This window comes from Erinaceus europaeus, chromosome X, assembly GCF_950295315.1.
Source record: "Erinaceus europaeus chromosome X, mEriEur2.1, whole genome shotgun sequence".
Classification (NCBI taxonomy): domain Eukaryota; kingdom Metazoa; phylum Chordata; class Mammalia; order Eulipotyphla; family Erinaceidae; genus Erinaceus; species Erinaceus europaeus.
The window spans coordinates 3,450,211-3,467,149 of record NC_080185.1 but is presented as its reverse complement, the minus strand read 5'-3'; the positions used below and the strand labels follow the sequence as shown (position 1 = coordinate 3,467,149).

At 39.0% G+C, this 16,939-nt stretch overlaps 1 protein-coding gene across 6 annotated transcripts in view; it reads right to left on the bottom strand.

The window, feature by feature from the left end:
• Nucleotides 1–16,939, bottom strand: part of GABRA3 (gamma-aminobutyric acid type A receptor subunit alpha3) — a 521,426-nt gene that overhangs the window by 190,924 nt on the left and 313,563 nt on the right. The window lies entirely within an intron of this gene.

Below are 16,939 nucleotides of genomic sequence, written 5' to 3'. Positions count from 1 at the left end.
ACAGCTACATATAAATAATGTCAAAGCACATAAATTATGGTGATGTCATGTATGATACAGCAAATACTAACAATGGGATCTTCAGAGTTAATCCAATTTCCAAATAATTTGATTATAGCAATACCTATTGCATCCTTAAAAACCCTAAGACAGAAGGAACATCCCACTTCCTCTATAGAGCCCATATTTACCCCCAGTCCTGGAACCTCTACCGTGGGGCTCTTTCCCGCATGCCTCTCTCAGTTCATACCAACTGATATTGCATCTACTGATACCAACCTAATCAATGCAACGTGTATCAGCTCGGCATGCTTCACTTTGAAATATGTCCAAAGACATCAGGCATGGAATATCAACCCTTCAGCCTCATTACTTGGGTGAGACTTTTCCTTTCTCATAGTATTCTCTAATTCCATTCCGGGTGGTTCACTTCCTAACAATGCTGCCAAACCTAGATATAGACTAGGTTCCATGAGATAGGGCATATGTACACATGTATCCATAAATTAGATCAAAATATATACCTAAAAGCAAAAGTGCACAAAAGTCTGCAGTGAGTCAATGAATGAAGCAAGCAAGTAGAAAGACCCCCCCAAAATTTTAAAAAACACCATAAAGTGCCTAATGAAATAGTTTCTACTTAGACATGGATACTCTCCTTACCTGCTTCCTATTATACTTCCCTCAGTCACCCCAAAGCTAACCTTATCAAGGTAAGGACTACAAAAGCTGAATAAGGGCAAGAGACTGGCATATGTTAATGATGATTCTTTAGTAACTATTAGGCTACTCCATCAGCTGGGACCCTAGTCAGGGATTCCTGAGATTTCCACACAGACATGATGGGCCTAGACCTTGAACAGATCCCTTTCTTGATTGTCACTGGTCATCTCCATCAGGAACAACACAATAGACCCCTCTGTGGGCCCCCATAGGACCTTGCCCACAATGCGGATCAACAATGGTAGAGAATGATCCATCCTCTGAAGGGAGGCTGGACAACATACTCTATGCTACACCTGAGGAAGGTGGGTCCTGAAATTGGGGCAGCTTGGAACATTCCTACTCATGACCACAAAATGTGAACTCAGACCTACAGGGAATTAGAGGTTATATAGGCTCATAAACTGAATATGGGCCCCAGATCAAATCGATGGGGAATCAACAATGTTTATACACCTTTCCCATATTTGGGAGCTACTCTCTTCCCTGATCCAGCTTTCCAGCCCTTTTTCCAGCCATGACATCATCTTCTCAGTAAATAACTTTGGTCCACCTGTGTATCAAAGGTCAGGCTCAGACAAAAAACTAGCAAAGTCATGGGCTCTTTGGAATATAACTAAAATAGGCCTACTAGCTATCTTCGAAACAGAGTCCCCAAATCTTCATCGGCAATATTCCAGCCTTTAGGTTCATGATTAGTCAACAATTTGTTTGGCTGTATATGTTAACTCTTCTTTCAGCCACCAGGTTCCAGATGCTAACATGATTGCCAACCAGACTTCCCTGGGCAGACAACCCCATCTATGTGTCCTGGAGCACTGCTTCCACAGAGCCCCGCCCCACTAGGGATAGAGAGACAGGCTGGGAGTATGGGTCGACCTGTCAACGCCCCTGTTCAGCAAGGAAGCAATTACATAAACCAGACCTTCCACTTTCTGCACCCCATAATGTTCCTTGGTCCATGCTTCCAGAGAGAGAAAGAATAGGAAAGCTATCAGGGGAAGGAAGGGATGGGATACGAAGTTCTGGTGGTGGGAGTTGTGTGGAGTTGTACCCCTTTTATCCTATGGTTTTCGTCAGTGTTTCCTTTTTATAAATACAAATTTAAAAAAGAAAGAAAAAGAAATTGGGAGTAGAACCAAGGATATAGTATAATGGTGATGTAAAGGAATTTTATGCATGAGGCTTCAAGGTCTTAGTTTCAGTCTCTAGCACCATCATAAGCCAGAGCTAAACAGTGCTCTGGTCCTACTCTATATATCTCTCTTGCACTTTAAAATGCAATAAATAAATACTTAAAAAATATTAAACTGCTAAGCATTTTAAACAAGAAATTGAGAATAGAAGGGAAATTTCTCCACATTATAAAGGGTAGTTATGACAAATTGAGTTAATGTCATACTCAGTGGGAAAAAAAAAATGAAACTTAAAATCTGGAATTAGACAAGGATTTCTTTTTTTTTCTCTTTTTATTTATTTATAAAATAGAAACACTGGCAAGACCATAGGGTAAGAGGGGTACAATTCCTACCACCAGAACTCCATATCCCATCCCCTCCCGTGATAGCTTTCCTATTCTTTATCCCTCTGGGAGTATGGACCCAAGGTCACTGTGGGGTACAGGAGGTGGAAGGTCTGGCTTCTGTAACTGCTTCCCCGCTGAGCATGAGCATTGAAAGGTCGATCCATACTCCCAGCCAGACAAAGATTTCTATAGTCAGCACAGTCATTTGGCAGAGTCCAGGAGGCCCTCACCAATGTACTCAGTCAAGAAAGACATATCAAAGTAATAAATATTGTAAAGGAAGAAACTAAGTATCTTATTTGTTTATGAGAGACACTGGAGAGAGAAGGAGAGAAAGAGAACCAGAACTGCTCAGCTCTGGCTTACAGTGGTGCTAGAGACTCAGTCTAGGACCTTAAAGCTTTATGCATAAAATTCCTTTACATCACCATTATACTATATCTCTGGTTCTATTCCCAATTTCTTTTTCTTTCTTTTTTAATTTTGATCTATAAATAAAATCACTCCAACACATGCACCACTGGGGATCAAACTTGGGACCTCATGCCTGAGAGTCTAACACTTCATACAGTGTACCACCTCCTAGACTGTGCAAAAAAAAAGAAATTAAAATATCAGTATTTGCTGATGATGACATACCTGGAGAAGCCCAAACCTCTCTCTGTTAATTGTAATGATAATAAATTCAGTGTAAGGTAACAGGATATAAACTCAATACACATAAATTTGTGGCATTTCTATACACAAATGAGTCAGAAGAAAGGGAGTTGAAGGACTCAGTCCTATTTACAATTGAACTTCAAAAGATAAAGTGGCTTGGAGGAAACCTAATAATGGAGGTGAAGGATCTTTACAATGAAAGCTATAGGGCATTGTTAATAGAAATAAAGATTAATAAATGGAAGAACACCCATTATTCATGGATGAGAAGGATAAATATAAATATGGAATCCTACCAAAGCAATCTACAGATTCAGTGCCATCCCTAACAAAATCCCAATGACACTTTTCAAGGAAATTGAACACTTAGCCAAAAACTTGTGTAGAACCACAGAAATCAGCGAATAGCTAAGCATTCCTGAGGAAGAGGGGGAAAAATAGATGTACCACACACCCCAACTTCAATTTATACTACTAAGCAATAGCACTTAAAAAACTGTGGTGCTGTAGTAATAGAAATAAGGACCTGGAAAAATATACCAGGATTCAGAGCCCAGAAATGAGCCCATACATATACAGACACCTAGTATATGACAATGGGGGAAAAACTTTCTGTGAGAGTAAAGGTCTCAAATTTTGCCTTCTTAAACAGTGCAACCAAACCCCCAGCCCTTCCTGTAATTAGAATCCGATGTGTGATTCACGATATATCTATCTCTCAATCTCTAACTCTATCTCCCCAACTTCTAGTAGAAGCAGCAACACTGAGACACAGGCTGTGTGGAATTCCTACTTTGCTGACATGTTTAGGAAGACACGTTAGCCACCAAACACAAGAAGACATGTAGCCTCACAGTTAATCAAGAAAAAGCAAATGGCATCATGAATATATCATTTCACAACCATCAGAATGGGCGAAAAAAAAGAAAAAGAAAATGTGATATTATAAAGTATCAAAAAAAAATTGGAGAAACAAGCACATGCAGCCAGGAAAGTAATTCGGTTCCATGGGGAAAAAGCTAAAAATGTACACATGCTACAAGTGACAAGTTTGACACACCTTTCAGTAACTACAATATGGCCCAGAAGTAAACCACAAACAAAAATGTGAACATCATAGGCTTTTAAGAGAAAGAAAAAGAAAAGACTGACTCAAACAGGAGATAGGTTAGATACATATTCACAAGGGAACTGGATGAAATTATAAATAAATATTCATATTTTGTGACTATCTGCAGCAGTTAATATAAATGAGAGCTAAATGCATCAAGAGTAGCTTTCACTTCACAGTTTAAATATTACAAAATGATAGCAGCAGCTACAATCAATATTATATTAATTTTATTTCATATGCGGTATGGAAGCCATTCTTTTTTTTTAATTTACTGGGGTATCTGCTACTGCATGTGGTATATGCATGCATCCATATGTGTAAATGTGAGCATGCAATGTACATGACAGAGTGAAAGAAATCACAATTATGATTATCTCTGAAGAGACAGCACAGAGGTATGAGATCAGCCAAATGTACAGACAATGTTGTTACTATAAAAAAGGATAGTAAATTTTAATATTTAATGTTTAATATTAAAAAAAGATGGGTTTCTACACACCAAGGGAATTATTACTCAATTGTAAAACATCAAATCTCGTATTTTGTTACATATGGGTGGGGCTAGAAGAAATTATGCTAAGTGACCAAAGCCAGAAGGATTAGGACATATACTTGATGGTCTCATAGGTGGGATTTTTTTTTTTTTTTTTGCCTACAGGGTTATCACTGGGGCTGGGTGCCTACACTATGAATCTATTGCTCCTGGAAGCAAGTTTCTCCCTTTTGTTGCCCTTGTTGTATATTGTTGTTGTTATTGCTGCCATTGTTGTTAAATAGGACAGAGAGAAATCGAGGGAGAAGGGGAAGATAGAGAGGGGGAGAGAAAGATAAACACCTGCAGACCTGCTTCACCACTTGTGAAGTGACCCCCTGCAGGTGGGGTGCCGGGGGCTCCAACCGGGATCCTTGTGCTTCATGCCATTTGCACTTTATCTGCTGTACTACTGTCCAGCACCCCATAAGTGGGATTTTAAGAAAGGAGGCAAAGGAAGTAGCAGGGAGAAAATTCAATGAAAGTGGTGTGCCTTGGGTGGGGGGAGTAACAGTTTTAAAGGCAGAAGGACTCCTGCCCTGCAGTGGAAGGGAAGGACACTTTGCTGATGGGTGAGGGCTGCCAGAACATATTTGGGGGACATGTGAAATTGTAACCAAGACAACAATAACCTTGTATAACATCTCCTTTGAAAAATTAAATTCTGAGCTATGGGTAGCTAGTGTTGTATATATTACCCTCAATACAGTCAACATAGTCGGGAGGGGGGGTGGAAGCAGGGTAATAACCTCCTCCATAAAAACCCTATGACATTTGACCAAACTTGATCTACTTATGACAGAACCATTCTAGAAATGCAATCAATTCAGGCTGGCTAGACAGCATAATGATTCCAAATTGGTAAGATGCAAAAGGTTGAGGTTCTGAGGTCCCAGGTTCAAGCCACAGCACCACCATCAGCCTGACAGGGCTCTGGTATTTCTCTCTGTATCACTTTCATTAAAATAAAATAAACACATACAATACCTGAATGAATGAGAGAGAGGGGTGCGATCAATTCCTTCCCTGCAAATTGAGTCCCTGTATATTCTCCAAGGATGATTGCCTTCAAACTGCAAAATTAATTCTGCTGCTTTGTGAGGCATTTAAATCAGATCTTCCAGATAATAAGCCTAAGACCTCCTCTTGAGAATGACACTTGATACAGTCCCTCTGTTGGGCAGAGTGGCACCTGCACTTGGGGAAGACACTTGGGCTTTGGTGATGAGAAGTGTGTGAATGTTATCAGCTCACCAAGACTCTTGTCTTCTGTCAAAACAGGCTCCAGAAAGGGGAATGGGGTGGGGCCAAGAGTGAGTCAGCTTTAGCTGGCCTTGGGGCCAAGGCACCCTACAACTGCTGGACACCCCTCTCCCACTTATTCTGACTATCCAGTGCTCCCTCTGCTCCTTTCCTTCTCTACTTAACTCTTGTTTCGGACAGTACAATTCCTGTGCCTCTTTCAATGGTATTTAGTCCCAGAAGTCATCTTATTGGCACTTTTATGTGTCCTGGCAGTGTTGTTTACATACAAGTTGCCCAGGACAGCGGTGACTGGTTGAACACACATGCTAACCACATAGCAAGGGCCCAGGTTCAAGTCCCCAGTCGACACTTAAAGGAGAAAAACTTTACAAGTGGTGGAACAGTGCTGTAGGTGTGTGTGTGTGTGTGTGTGTGTGTGTGTGTGTCCATCTCTATCTCCCCCTTCCCTCTCTGACTCTATCAACAAAAAATACTGAAAGAAAAATGGCCAAAGGGAGTAGTAGAGTCATCGTGCCAGCCCTGAATTACAAGGATAACCATAGTGACAATTAGAAAAAGAAACAGAGAGGGTTGGGGAGACAACATGATGGTTGTACAAAAGACTTTTGTGGCTGAGGGTCAGGTTCAATTCTTTGCACCATTATAAGCCAGAGCTGGGCAGAACTCTAGTGTCTCTGCTACTCTCTCTCTCTAACACTAAAATGAAACAAATCAAATTTTAAACTAAGAGAAATTCCTGGACATGGACTCAAAAGTATAAATCACAACCACAAATCCGTTCTGTACTGACCTAGGACTATGCTACCCCCTGGAATGAAACAGACAGTCTAGAGGCCTTAGAAGTATATAAAGCTTCCATACTGTGTGTGATTTCAATGAAAATGAAGAAAACAGCTGTAATATCCTATCAATACCCTATCGGATGAAGCAAAAGAAGTCCTAAGAGGGAAGTTCATAACAGTAACAGTCCACGTTAATAAAGACAGATGACTAATAACCCATCTGACAACCCAACTAGAAATGGAACAGCAAAGAGACCCAGCAGTCAGCAAGAGACAGGAAATAGCTAAAATCAGAGTAGAAATCAATGAAATAGAAGACAAAAAGGCCACCAAGATGATTAATAAAAATAAAGAATGAATTCTCTGAAAGGATAAATAAAACAGACCAAAAGCTACACTCTCTTGGAGAAAAAGATAGTAAAGTCACTCAGAAATGAGGGCCAGGCAGTGGCACACCTGATTAAGTGTACACATTACAGTGTGCGAGGACCCACTGGTTCAAGCCCCTGGTGGCCAACTGAAGGAGGAAAGCTTCACAAAGGGTAAAGCTGGGCTGCAGGAGTCCCTTTCAGTCTCTTTCCCTCTCTTCCCCTCCTCTCAATTTCTCTCTGTCTCTATATAATAAATTAGTAAAATAAACAATCATCTCAGATTTTTAAAAAGTCACTGAGAAATGAGAGAGGAGATAGTGCAGCCAAGAATGCAGAGATACAAAGGATCATGTGAGACTATTATAGACATCTACATGGAAATATTTTTGACAACATCGAAGAAAAGGACATATTCGTAGACTGATCCAGCTGGTAACCTTGGCATAAGAGGAAGAAGATAAAATCAACAAGCCAATCACTAGGGCAGAAATTTAATCAGTAATCAAAAGCCTTCCCAATAACAAAAGCCCATGTCCAGGTAGCTATAGTCCTGAATTTTATAAAATATTCAGAGAAGAATACCCATTCTTATCAAACTCTTCCAGAAAATAGAAGAGGGAATATTCTCTATGAGGCTAATGTCAGTATTATCCCCAAACAGAAAAGGACTCTACTAAGAAATAAATACAACTCTATAGACTATTTCTTATGAACACTGAAGCAAAGACCTTCAACAAAAACTTAGCTACCTGAATCCAACAACATCAAGATCAAGATCAAGTAGATTTCATCCCTGGGATACAGGGAGGGTTCAACATTTGAAGTCAATATAATCCACTATATCAACAATAACAAAAAAAAAAAGATAAAAATCACCTGGTCTTATCAACTAATGAAAAAAGCATTTGACACAGTCCAACACACATTTATGGAAAACTTGGAGTGGAAGAAAAATTCCTCAACATAATAAAGGCAATATATATGAAAACACATGGCTAACATTATACTCAATTGGAGACAAATAAAAGTTTTCCCCCGAAAATCAGGAATTAGGCAAGGATATCTACTTTCACTAATTCTATTCAATATAGTCCTAGACGTCCTTGCCATGGCAATCAAGCAAGAAAGAGATATCAAATTAGAAAGGATCAAGTCAAATTATCTTTATTTGCAATGATATGCTTTTATATCTGGAGGACTGCATAAACTCTACACAAAAAAACTACCAGAAATCATCAATAAATTCAGTAAAGTAGCAGGTTAAAAGGCAATACTCATAAAGCTGTGGAATTTATATACCCAAAAGATGGCTTAGAAGAAAGGGAACATGAAGAATCCTTCCCATTAACATTTGAATTAAAAATGTAAGATACCTAGTAATATATCTAACAAGAAAGGTAATTAACCTTTTCAATGAAAACCATACGACATTGTTAAAATAAATAGAGGATAACATAAAGAAATGTAATAACATTACTTGTTCATGGATTGCAAGAAAAAATTACTGTCTTGTAATCTTATAAATTACAATTAAATCAGTATGTCAAGAGAAAAAAGAATTTAATACTTAAAAATTCATAAAGCATCTAGATTATAGTTCTGAACATATATTTTTAGTATAAATATTTAATGTTCCAAATTGGTAAGATGATTGAATTCTGACACTGGGCTTAAATTGTTTGAGCATCTTTAAAAATTAAATAAATATTTTCCCAAAATACCTAAATTACCTACAACCTCAAGCCAGAGAACCAAACTCATATGGTTCTGATGGAGAAATGTTAAAGGATCTTTACATCAAAGATGTATTTGGAGTCTCATCCCCTTGACCATGGAAAACGAAAACAAGAGTAAATAAATTATATTAAACTAAAGAACTTATGCACATCAAAAGAAAACTACATAAGAATAATCAGGAAAACCAGTAAATGGAAGAAGATAATTGCATATTACACATCTGATAAAACAATTGATATCAAACATCTACAAAAGAAGTAAAAATAGGGCCAAGTCAAGATGGCTGCTGGAGGACAACACCTAGCATACTCTCTGCAAAACAGCTGCTTTGAACCTGGGAATTCCAAGTGAGAGCAGGATTTCCAGTACAATAGCAGAGAAATTATAATGGAAGGCACAAAGAGGAAGTACTACAGAACATAATAACCAAACTATAAGCTGGCAATAGTCTGCTAAAAAGGAAAATGGAGATCTTGAGGTGACCATGTGAGTTTTTTCCCCCTTTTCCTCTGCACTGACCCCCACCCCAAAAGCAGCCACCACATCAGAGAATTAATTGAAGAGATGGGTAGACTAGATCTTCTGGACATTTTCAAAGCTCGTCACCCCCCAAAATTAGAATACATTTTCTTTTTTTTAATATTTATTTTATTTATTCCCTTTTGTTGCCCTTGTTGTTTTTTATTGTTGTAGTTATTACTGTTGTCGTCATTGTTGGATAGGACAGAGAGAAATGGAGAGAGGAAGGGAAGACAGAGAGGAGGAGAGAAAGATAGACACCTGCAGACCTGCTTCACCGCCTGTGAAGCAACTCCCCTGCAGGTGGGGAGCCGGGGTTCGAACCGGGATCCTTATGCCGGTCCCTGTGCTTGGCGCCACCTGCGCTTAACCCGCTGCGCTACAGCCCAACTCCCATAGAATACATTTTCTTTTTGCATCCACATGACACATCCTCAAAAGCAGGCCATATGTTATGCAACAAAGACAGTATCAATAAATTCAAGAGCACTGAAATCATCCCAAGAATCTTCTCACACCATAGTGGAATATAGCTAAAACTTAACAGAAAATAGAAAATTACTAAAAGTCCCAAAATATGGAAACTTTAACAACCACTGGGTCAAAGAGGAACTCAAAGAAGAAATACAAATATTCCTAGAATCAAATGAAAATGAAGGCATGAACTATCAAAGTTTTTGAGACACAGCTAAATCAGTACTGAGAGGGAAACTCATAGCCATACAAGAATACATTATGGAACAAGAAAAAGTCCAAATAAACAGCCTAAGTGCACAACTTAGACTTAGAAGAAGAGGAACAAAGGAAACCTAAGGCAACCAGAAGGACTAAAGTCATTAAAAGTATGGCAGAAATAAACAACATTGAAAATAAGAGAGCCATATAAATGAACAATGATGCCAAATGTTGGTTCCTTGAAAACATAAAAAATAAACAAAATTGACAATCCTTTAGTCAGACTCTCTCTACCCCTCCACCCCCTCTCCAACCCCCTTCCTCTCCCTCTCCCTCGCGCTGTTTCTCTCTCTCTCTCTCTCTCTCTCTCTCTCTCTCACACACACACACACACACACACACACACACACACACACAGGAGAAGACACAAATAGAATTGTAAATGATAGGGGAGATATCAGAACAGATGCCACATGAATCCAAAATATCAAAGCTTCTATGAACAATAATAATGTCACCAAACTAAAGAACCTGGAATAAATGGAAGAATTTCTAGAAACATATACCCTTCCAAAACTGAACCAAGAGGAACTACAAAACCTAAATGGACCAATCACAGACTAAGAAATCAAAACAGTTATTAAGACTCTGCCCAATAATAAAAGTCCAGGAACAGATAGCTTTACAAATAAATTCTACAAAACCTTAAGGAAACAGTTAATACTTCTACTTTTAAAGCTCTTCAAAAAGATGGGAAACATAGGAATATTTCTTTCTACCTTTTATGAGGTCAACATAACCCTGATAGCAAAAGCAGACAGACACAACAAAAAAGGAAAACTACAGGCCAATATCTCTGATGAACATAGATGATGAAATACCAAACAAAATCCTATGCAAACGAATACAGCAGTATATGAAAAAGATTGATCATCACAACCAAGTTGAATTTATCTCAGGAAAGCAAGGCTGGTTAAATATACATACATCAATCAATGTGATTTACCACATCAATAAAATAAAAACCAAAAAGCACGTGATTTTCTCAATAGATGCAGAGAAAGCCTTTGACAAAATCCAATATCCCTTCATGATGAAAACACTACAAAAATGGGAATAGATGGAAAATTCCTTAAGATAGTAAAGTCCATATAAAGCAAAGCTACAGCCAACAACACACTCAACAGACAGAAGCAGAAAGCATTCCCCCTCAGATTGGGAACTAGACAGGGCTGTCCAATATCAATATTAGTCTTCAACATAGTATTCTAAGTTATAGCCATAGCAATCAAGCAAGAAAAAGGAAACAAAGGAATACAGATTGGAAGGGAAGAAGTCAAACTCTCATTTTTTACAGATGATATGACAGCATAAACAGAAAACCCTAAAGAATACAGCAGAAAGCTCCCAGAAATTATTATGCAAGGTGTCAGGCTACAAAAATTAATGTTCAAAAATCAGTGTCATTCCATTAAACAAACACTAAGTCAGAAGCAGAGGATATCCAGAAATTACTCCCATTTACTACAGCAGCAAAATCAATAAAATATCTAGGAATAAATCTGACCAAACAAGTGAAAAACTTGTATAATGAAAACTATGAGTTGTTATTCAATGAAATAGAAAATGATATAAAGAAACGGAAAGTTACCCCATGCTCATAGAATGGAAGACTTAATATCGTCAAAATGAATACTCTACCCAAAACCATATACAAATTTAATGTGATACCCATCAAAGTCCCACCAATTATCTTTAAAAGAATAAATTAAAAATTGCAATCATTTATATGGAACCAGAAAACACCTAGAATCACCAAAACAACCTTGAGAAAAAGAAACAGAACTGGAGGTATCAAAATTCCAGATCTCAAACTATAATATAAGGCCATCCTAATCAAAACAATAAAAAAAATTCAAAATTCAAATAAATAAAAATAAAAAATAAATAAAATAAAAAAAAAATTTTTAACTATTGGAAATCATCAATAAATTCAATAAAGTAGCAGGCTACAAAATCAGTACTCATGAATATGTGACTTTTCTTTATACAAAAGATAGGCCTGAGGAAAGGGAACTCAGGAAGCAATCTCATTTACAATTGAATCCAAAAAGATAAAATACCTACAAATAAATCTAACAAAGGAGGTGAAAGACCTTTTCAGTGAAAACTGTAACACACTGTTAAAAGAAATAGAGGTGACAAAAAGAAATGGAAGACCACCACTTGTTCATGGACTGAAAGAACAATTATCATTAAAATGGAAAGCCTGCCAAAAGCAATCTATAAATTCAATGCAATTCCTATTAAAATCCTATTGACATAGTTCAAGGTAATTGAACAACTTATCCAAAAATTCATGTGGAACTTAAACACATACACACACACACACACACACACACACACACACACGAATAGGAGCACTTCTGAGAAAAAAGAAGAAAAATGGAGGTATTACATTTCCTAGCTTCAGTTTATATTACAAAGGAATAGTAGCTAAAATAGTATGGTGTTGAAACAAAAATGAACATATGAATCAGCGGAACAGGACAGAGAGCCCAGAACTAAATCAATACATATATAAGCATATTATATGTGATAAAGGGGCCAAAACTACCCAAAGGGGAAAAGAAAGTCTCTTTAACAAATGGTGTTGGATGAATTGGACAACCACATGCAGAAAAATGAAACTAGACCACCACCTAACACCATGCACCAAAATTAACTCAAAATGGATCAAAGATTGCCAGGTAGCGTAGTGGTGCCTCTTCCCGGGCGCATACTCTCTGGGTTGGAGAGAACATGATGGGAGCCAGCCTGGGCTGCTACTCACTCAGCAACGCGAGGGAGATGACTCAGGAATCAAACAAGTGGCGCAAGGCAATGCAATTCTTTATTGATCAGAGAGCCAAGGCTTTTAAAGGGCAGACCCGGAGGTGGCAAGCTGGAAATGGAAATGGCTAGGAAAGGGCGGAGAAAGGCAAAAGGGGGCTGGGAAGATAGAAACTTCCTTAGCAACTGTTGCAAGGGTTTTAAGTGGTAGGATTAATACTACCCTGCAAGCAGGGAGGGTCTGGAGGGTAGAAAGAAGATAGATCAAAGGAATGGAATGGGTGGGAATCTTTCAGGCAAAACAGTGATTATGTAGATAGGCCATAGTATCAGGAATACAGGGTGCTTTGTGAGGCTCCTCACAATTTCCTGACAAAAGATCTGAATATCAGACTTAAAAGTATAAAATACATAGAATCCATTGGTGAAACATTCCAGGAACTTAACATTAAAGATGTATTTGTATGTTGAGTGGGGAAGCTATTACAGAAGCCAGACTTTCCACCTTCTGCATCCCACAATGACCCTGGGTCCATACTCGCACAGGGTTAAAGAATAGGAAAGCTGGGAGTCGGGCTGTAGCGCAGCGGGTTAAGCGCAGGTGGCACAAAGCACAAGGACCGGCATAAGGATCCCGGTTCGAACCCCGGCTCCCCACCTGCAGGGGAGTCGCTTCACAGGCAGTGAAGCAGGTCTGCAGGTGTCTATCTTTCTCTCCTCCTCTCTGTCTTCCCCTCCTCTCTCCATTTCTCTCTATCCTATCCAACAACGACAACAACAATAATAACTACAACAATAAAACAACAAGGGCAACAAAAGGGAATAAATAAATAAAATAAATATTTTTAAAAAACCCTTTAAAAAAAAGAATAGGAAAGCTATCAGGGGAGTGGAGGGAATACAGAGCTCTGGTGGTGGGAATTGTACCCCTCTTATCCTATGGTCTTGTTAGTGTTTCCATTTTATAGATAAATTAATTAAAATTTAAAAAAAGATGTATTTGTAGACTCCATCCCATGGGCAAAGGAAAAAAAAAGATTGAACAGATGGGACTATATCAAATTGAAAAGCTTCTACATATCAAAAGAAAATTCCACAAGGATAAACTGGAAGGTCTGACAATGGGAAAACTTATTTGCACATTACACATCAGAAAAGTAGCTGATATGAAACATCTATACAGAACTCATAGAACTGGGAGTCAGGTGGTAACACAACGGGTTAAGCACAGGTGGCGCAAAGCACAAGAAGCGGTGTAAGGATCCAGGTTCGAGCCCCCGGCTTCCCACCTGCAGAGGAGTCGCTTCACACTTCACAAGCAGTGAAGCAGGTCTGCAGGTGTCTATCTTTCCCTCTCCCTCTCTGTCTTCCCCTCCTCTCTCCATTTCTCTCGTCCTATCCAACAACAACATCATTGATAATAACTAGAACAATAAAACAACAAGGGCAACAAAAGGGTATAAATAAATAAATGAATATTAAAAAATAGAACTCAACAAAAAGAAAAGGAACCCAATAAAAATGTGGGCAGAAGATATGAATATATGGTTCTTTTTTAATTTAATTTTTATTTATTATTGGATGGAGACAGAGAAATTTAGAGGGGAGAGGGATATAAAGAGGGAAAGAGACAGGAGAGTCACTTGCAGCCCTGCCTCACCACTTGTGAAGCTTTACCCCTATAGGTCGGGACCAGGAGCTTGAACCTGGGTCCCTGCACACTGTGATTAATGTGTGGGATTAATCGGGTATGCCACTGCCCAAACCCTGAGTAAAGAGTTCTCTAAAGAAGAGATTCACATGGCCTACAGACATATGCGCAAATGCTCCAATTCACTCCTTAGAGAAATGCAAATTAAAACAACATTGAGATTCCATCTCACACTGTGAGAATGGGCTCCATCAATAAAACAAGGGAAGGTAAGTGTTACAGAAGATGTGAGGAGAGGAACTCTACTGCACTGCTGGTTGAAGCGCAATGGTGTAACCAGTATGGAGATTAGTACAGAGAATCCTACAACAAATACAAATGATAAACACCTTATGATCCGGCAATTCCATTGTTAGGCATATACCCAAAAGACAAAATAACACTGATTGGAAGGGATATATGAGCCCTCATGTTCATAGCAGCTTCTTTCACAATAGCAAAAGCTTAGGAACAACCAAATGCCCTTCATCAGATGACTGGATAAACAGGTTATCGGACATGTACTCAATGGAATATTGCTCAGCAATAAAGAATGACATTGTGTCTTTTGGAGTAAAATGGACAGAATTGGAGAAGATGGCACTTAGTGAAGCAAGATAGGAGGTGAAGGACAACTACAGAATGGTTTCATTCATATGCAGAATATAGACAACTGAACATATGAATGTGAAAAAAAATGTCAACCTCTAAGACTGTGGGAGAACTACAGTGGTTTATCTACAGGGGTGGGGATGGGGACATAGAACTTTGGTGACGGGAGTGGTGAACAAAGAAAATGGAGATACAGTGATATCCAAAATATCCTTCAGTATGAGTTGTATTTTAGCAGTGATTTCTGAAACATAAAAACTAAGTAAAAGAATACTTGAAATAATGTAAAATATGCCTGCATAAAGGCTTTTTGTTGATTAAAAAATATTAAGGAAGTTGGACGGTAGCACAGATAGGCATAAGCATTCCATTTCAAGCCCCTGGATCCCCATCTGCAGGGAAGTCGCTTCACAGGCGGTGAAGCAGATCTGCAGGTGTCTGTCTTTCTCCCCCCCTCTGTCTTCCCTTCCTCTTTCCTTCTCTCTATGTCCTATCTGACAATGACAACAACAATAACTACAACAACAACAGAAAACAACAAGGGCAACAGAAGGGTAAAATAAATAAATAAATAAATATTTAAAATTTAAAAAAAATGTTTAACTGGTTTGTACTGGCCACAGGACTGTGAAACTCATGGCCTAAATACTCTACATAGCCAGCATAGAACAAAGTAACAATGATGATGATGATGATGATAACAGAGAAATCAGAGAAGGCTGAAGGGTTTGAGTTCATCAGTTGGGCCCTGTGTCCCCTTTTTCTGCCCCTGCTGGGGAGACCACATACACAAGAATACCCTAACCCCTGAGGATTCATGTTAATGTGGCAATCCAGTTCCTGATATCAATTGTTAGGAGCAGTTTTTTATCTGTGACCCCGGTCAATTCCTGCTGTGACTGTATCCAGCTGTGACTATCTCCTGTGCTGCAGTACATTTCTTTCTTTCTTAACTCTTCCCTTAGAAACACCAATGTCTGCTTAGCTTTCTTCTCTGTTCAACACCCTGCTGTGATACTAAACTTCTTGGTTTTATGGATGGACATGTCACCATAGACAGGAGCAATAAACCAATGGCTTACAAGTCTTGCTTTTCAGAAGTCTCATTGAGAAAGTCAGTTTCAACCTTTACCTGTAGGGAATGCTACCAGTAACATTTCAGTAAGCAGAAGACCTATACCAGATTCTAGAGGTGCTAGAGATATACCAAAGGAACTGACAAATTATTAGCCTTTCATGTCAACTCACACCAGACAAAATCATCTACGTCAACAAAGCATGAAATGGTAACTGTTGATGTGGATGGAGAGAAAGAGGATTCGGTTACACTGCTAGTGGGAATGCAAATTGGTGACACCATCATGGAGAATGGTCTGGAGAATTGTTAAATAAATAAAAATGGAAATAATTTTCACTTTTTATCATAACACTGGCAGTCTCAACCATCAACATAAGAAATGAGAAATAGGGAGTCGGGCGGTGGTGCAGGGGGTTAAGCGCACGTGGCGCAAAGCGCAGAGACGGGCGTAAGGATCCCAGTTCGAACCCCGGCTCCCCACCTGCAGGGGAGTCGCTTCACGGGTGGTGAAGCAGGTCTGCAGGTGTCTATCTTTCTCTACCCTCTCTCTCTGTCTTCCCCTCCTCTCTCCATTTCTCTCTGTCCTCTCCAACAACAAAAGCAACGTCAACAATGGCAATAATAACCGCAACGAGGCTGCAACAACTAGGGCAACAAAAAGGGGGAAAAATGGCCTCCAGGAGCGGTGGATACATGGTGCAGGCACCGAGCCCAGCAATAACCCTGGAGGAAAGAAAAAAAATGAGAAATAAAAAAGGGAATACAGAGGAGTCCGGTGGTAGTGCAGTGGGTTAAGCGCAGGTGGCGCAAAGCACAAGAACCG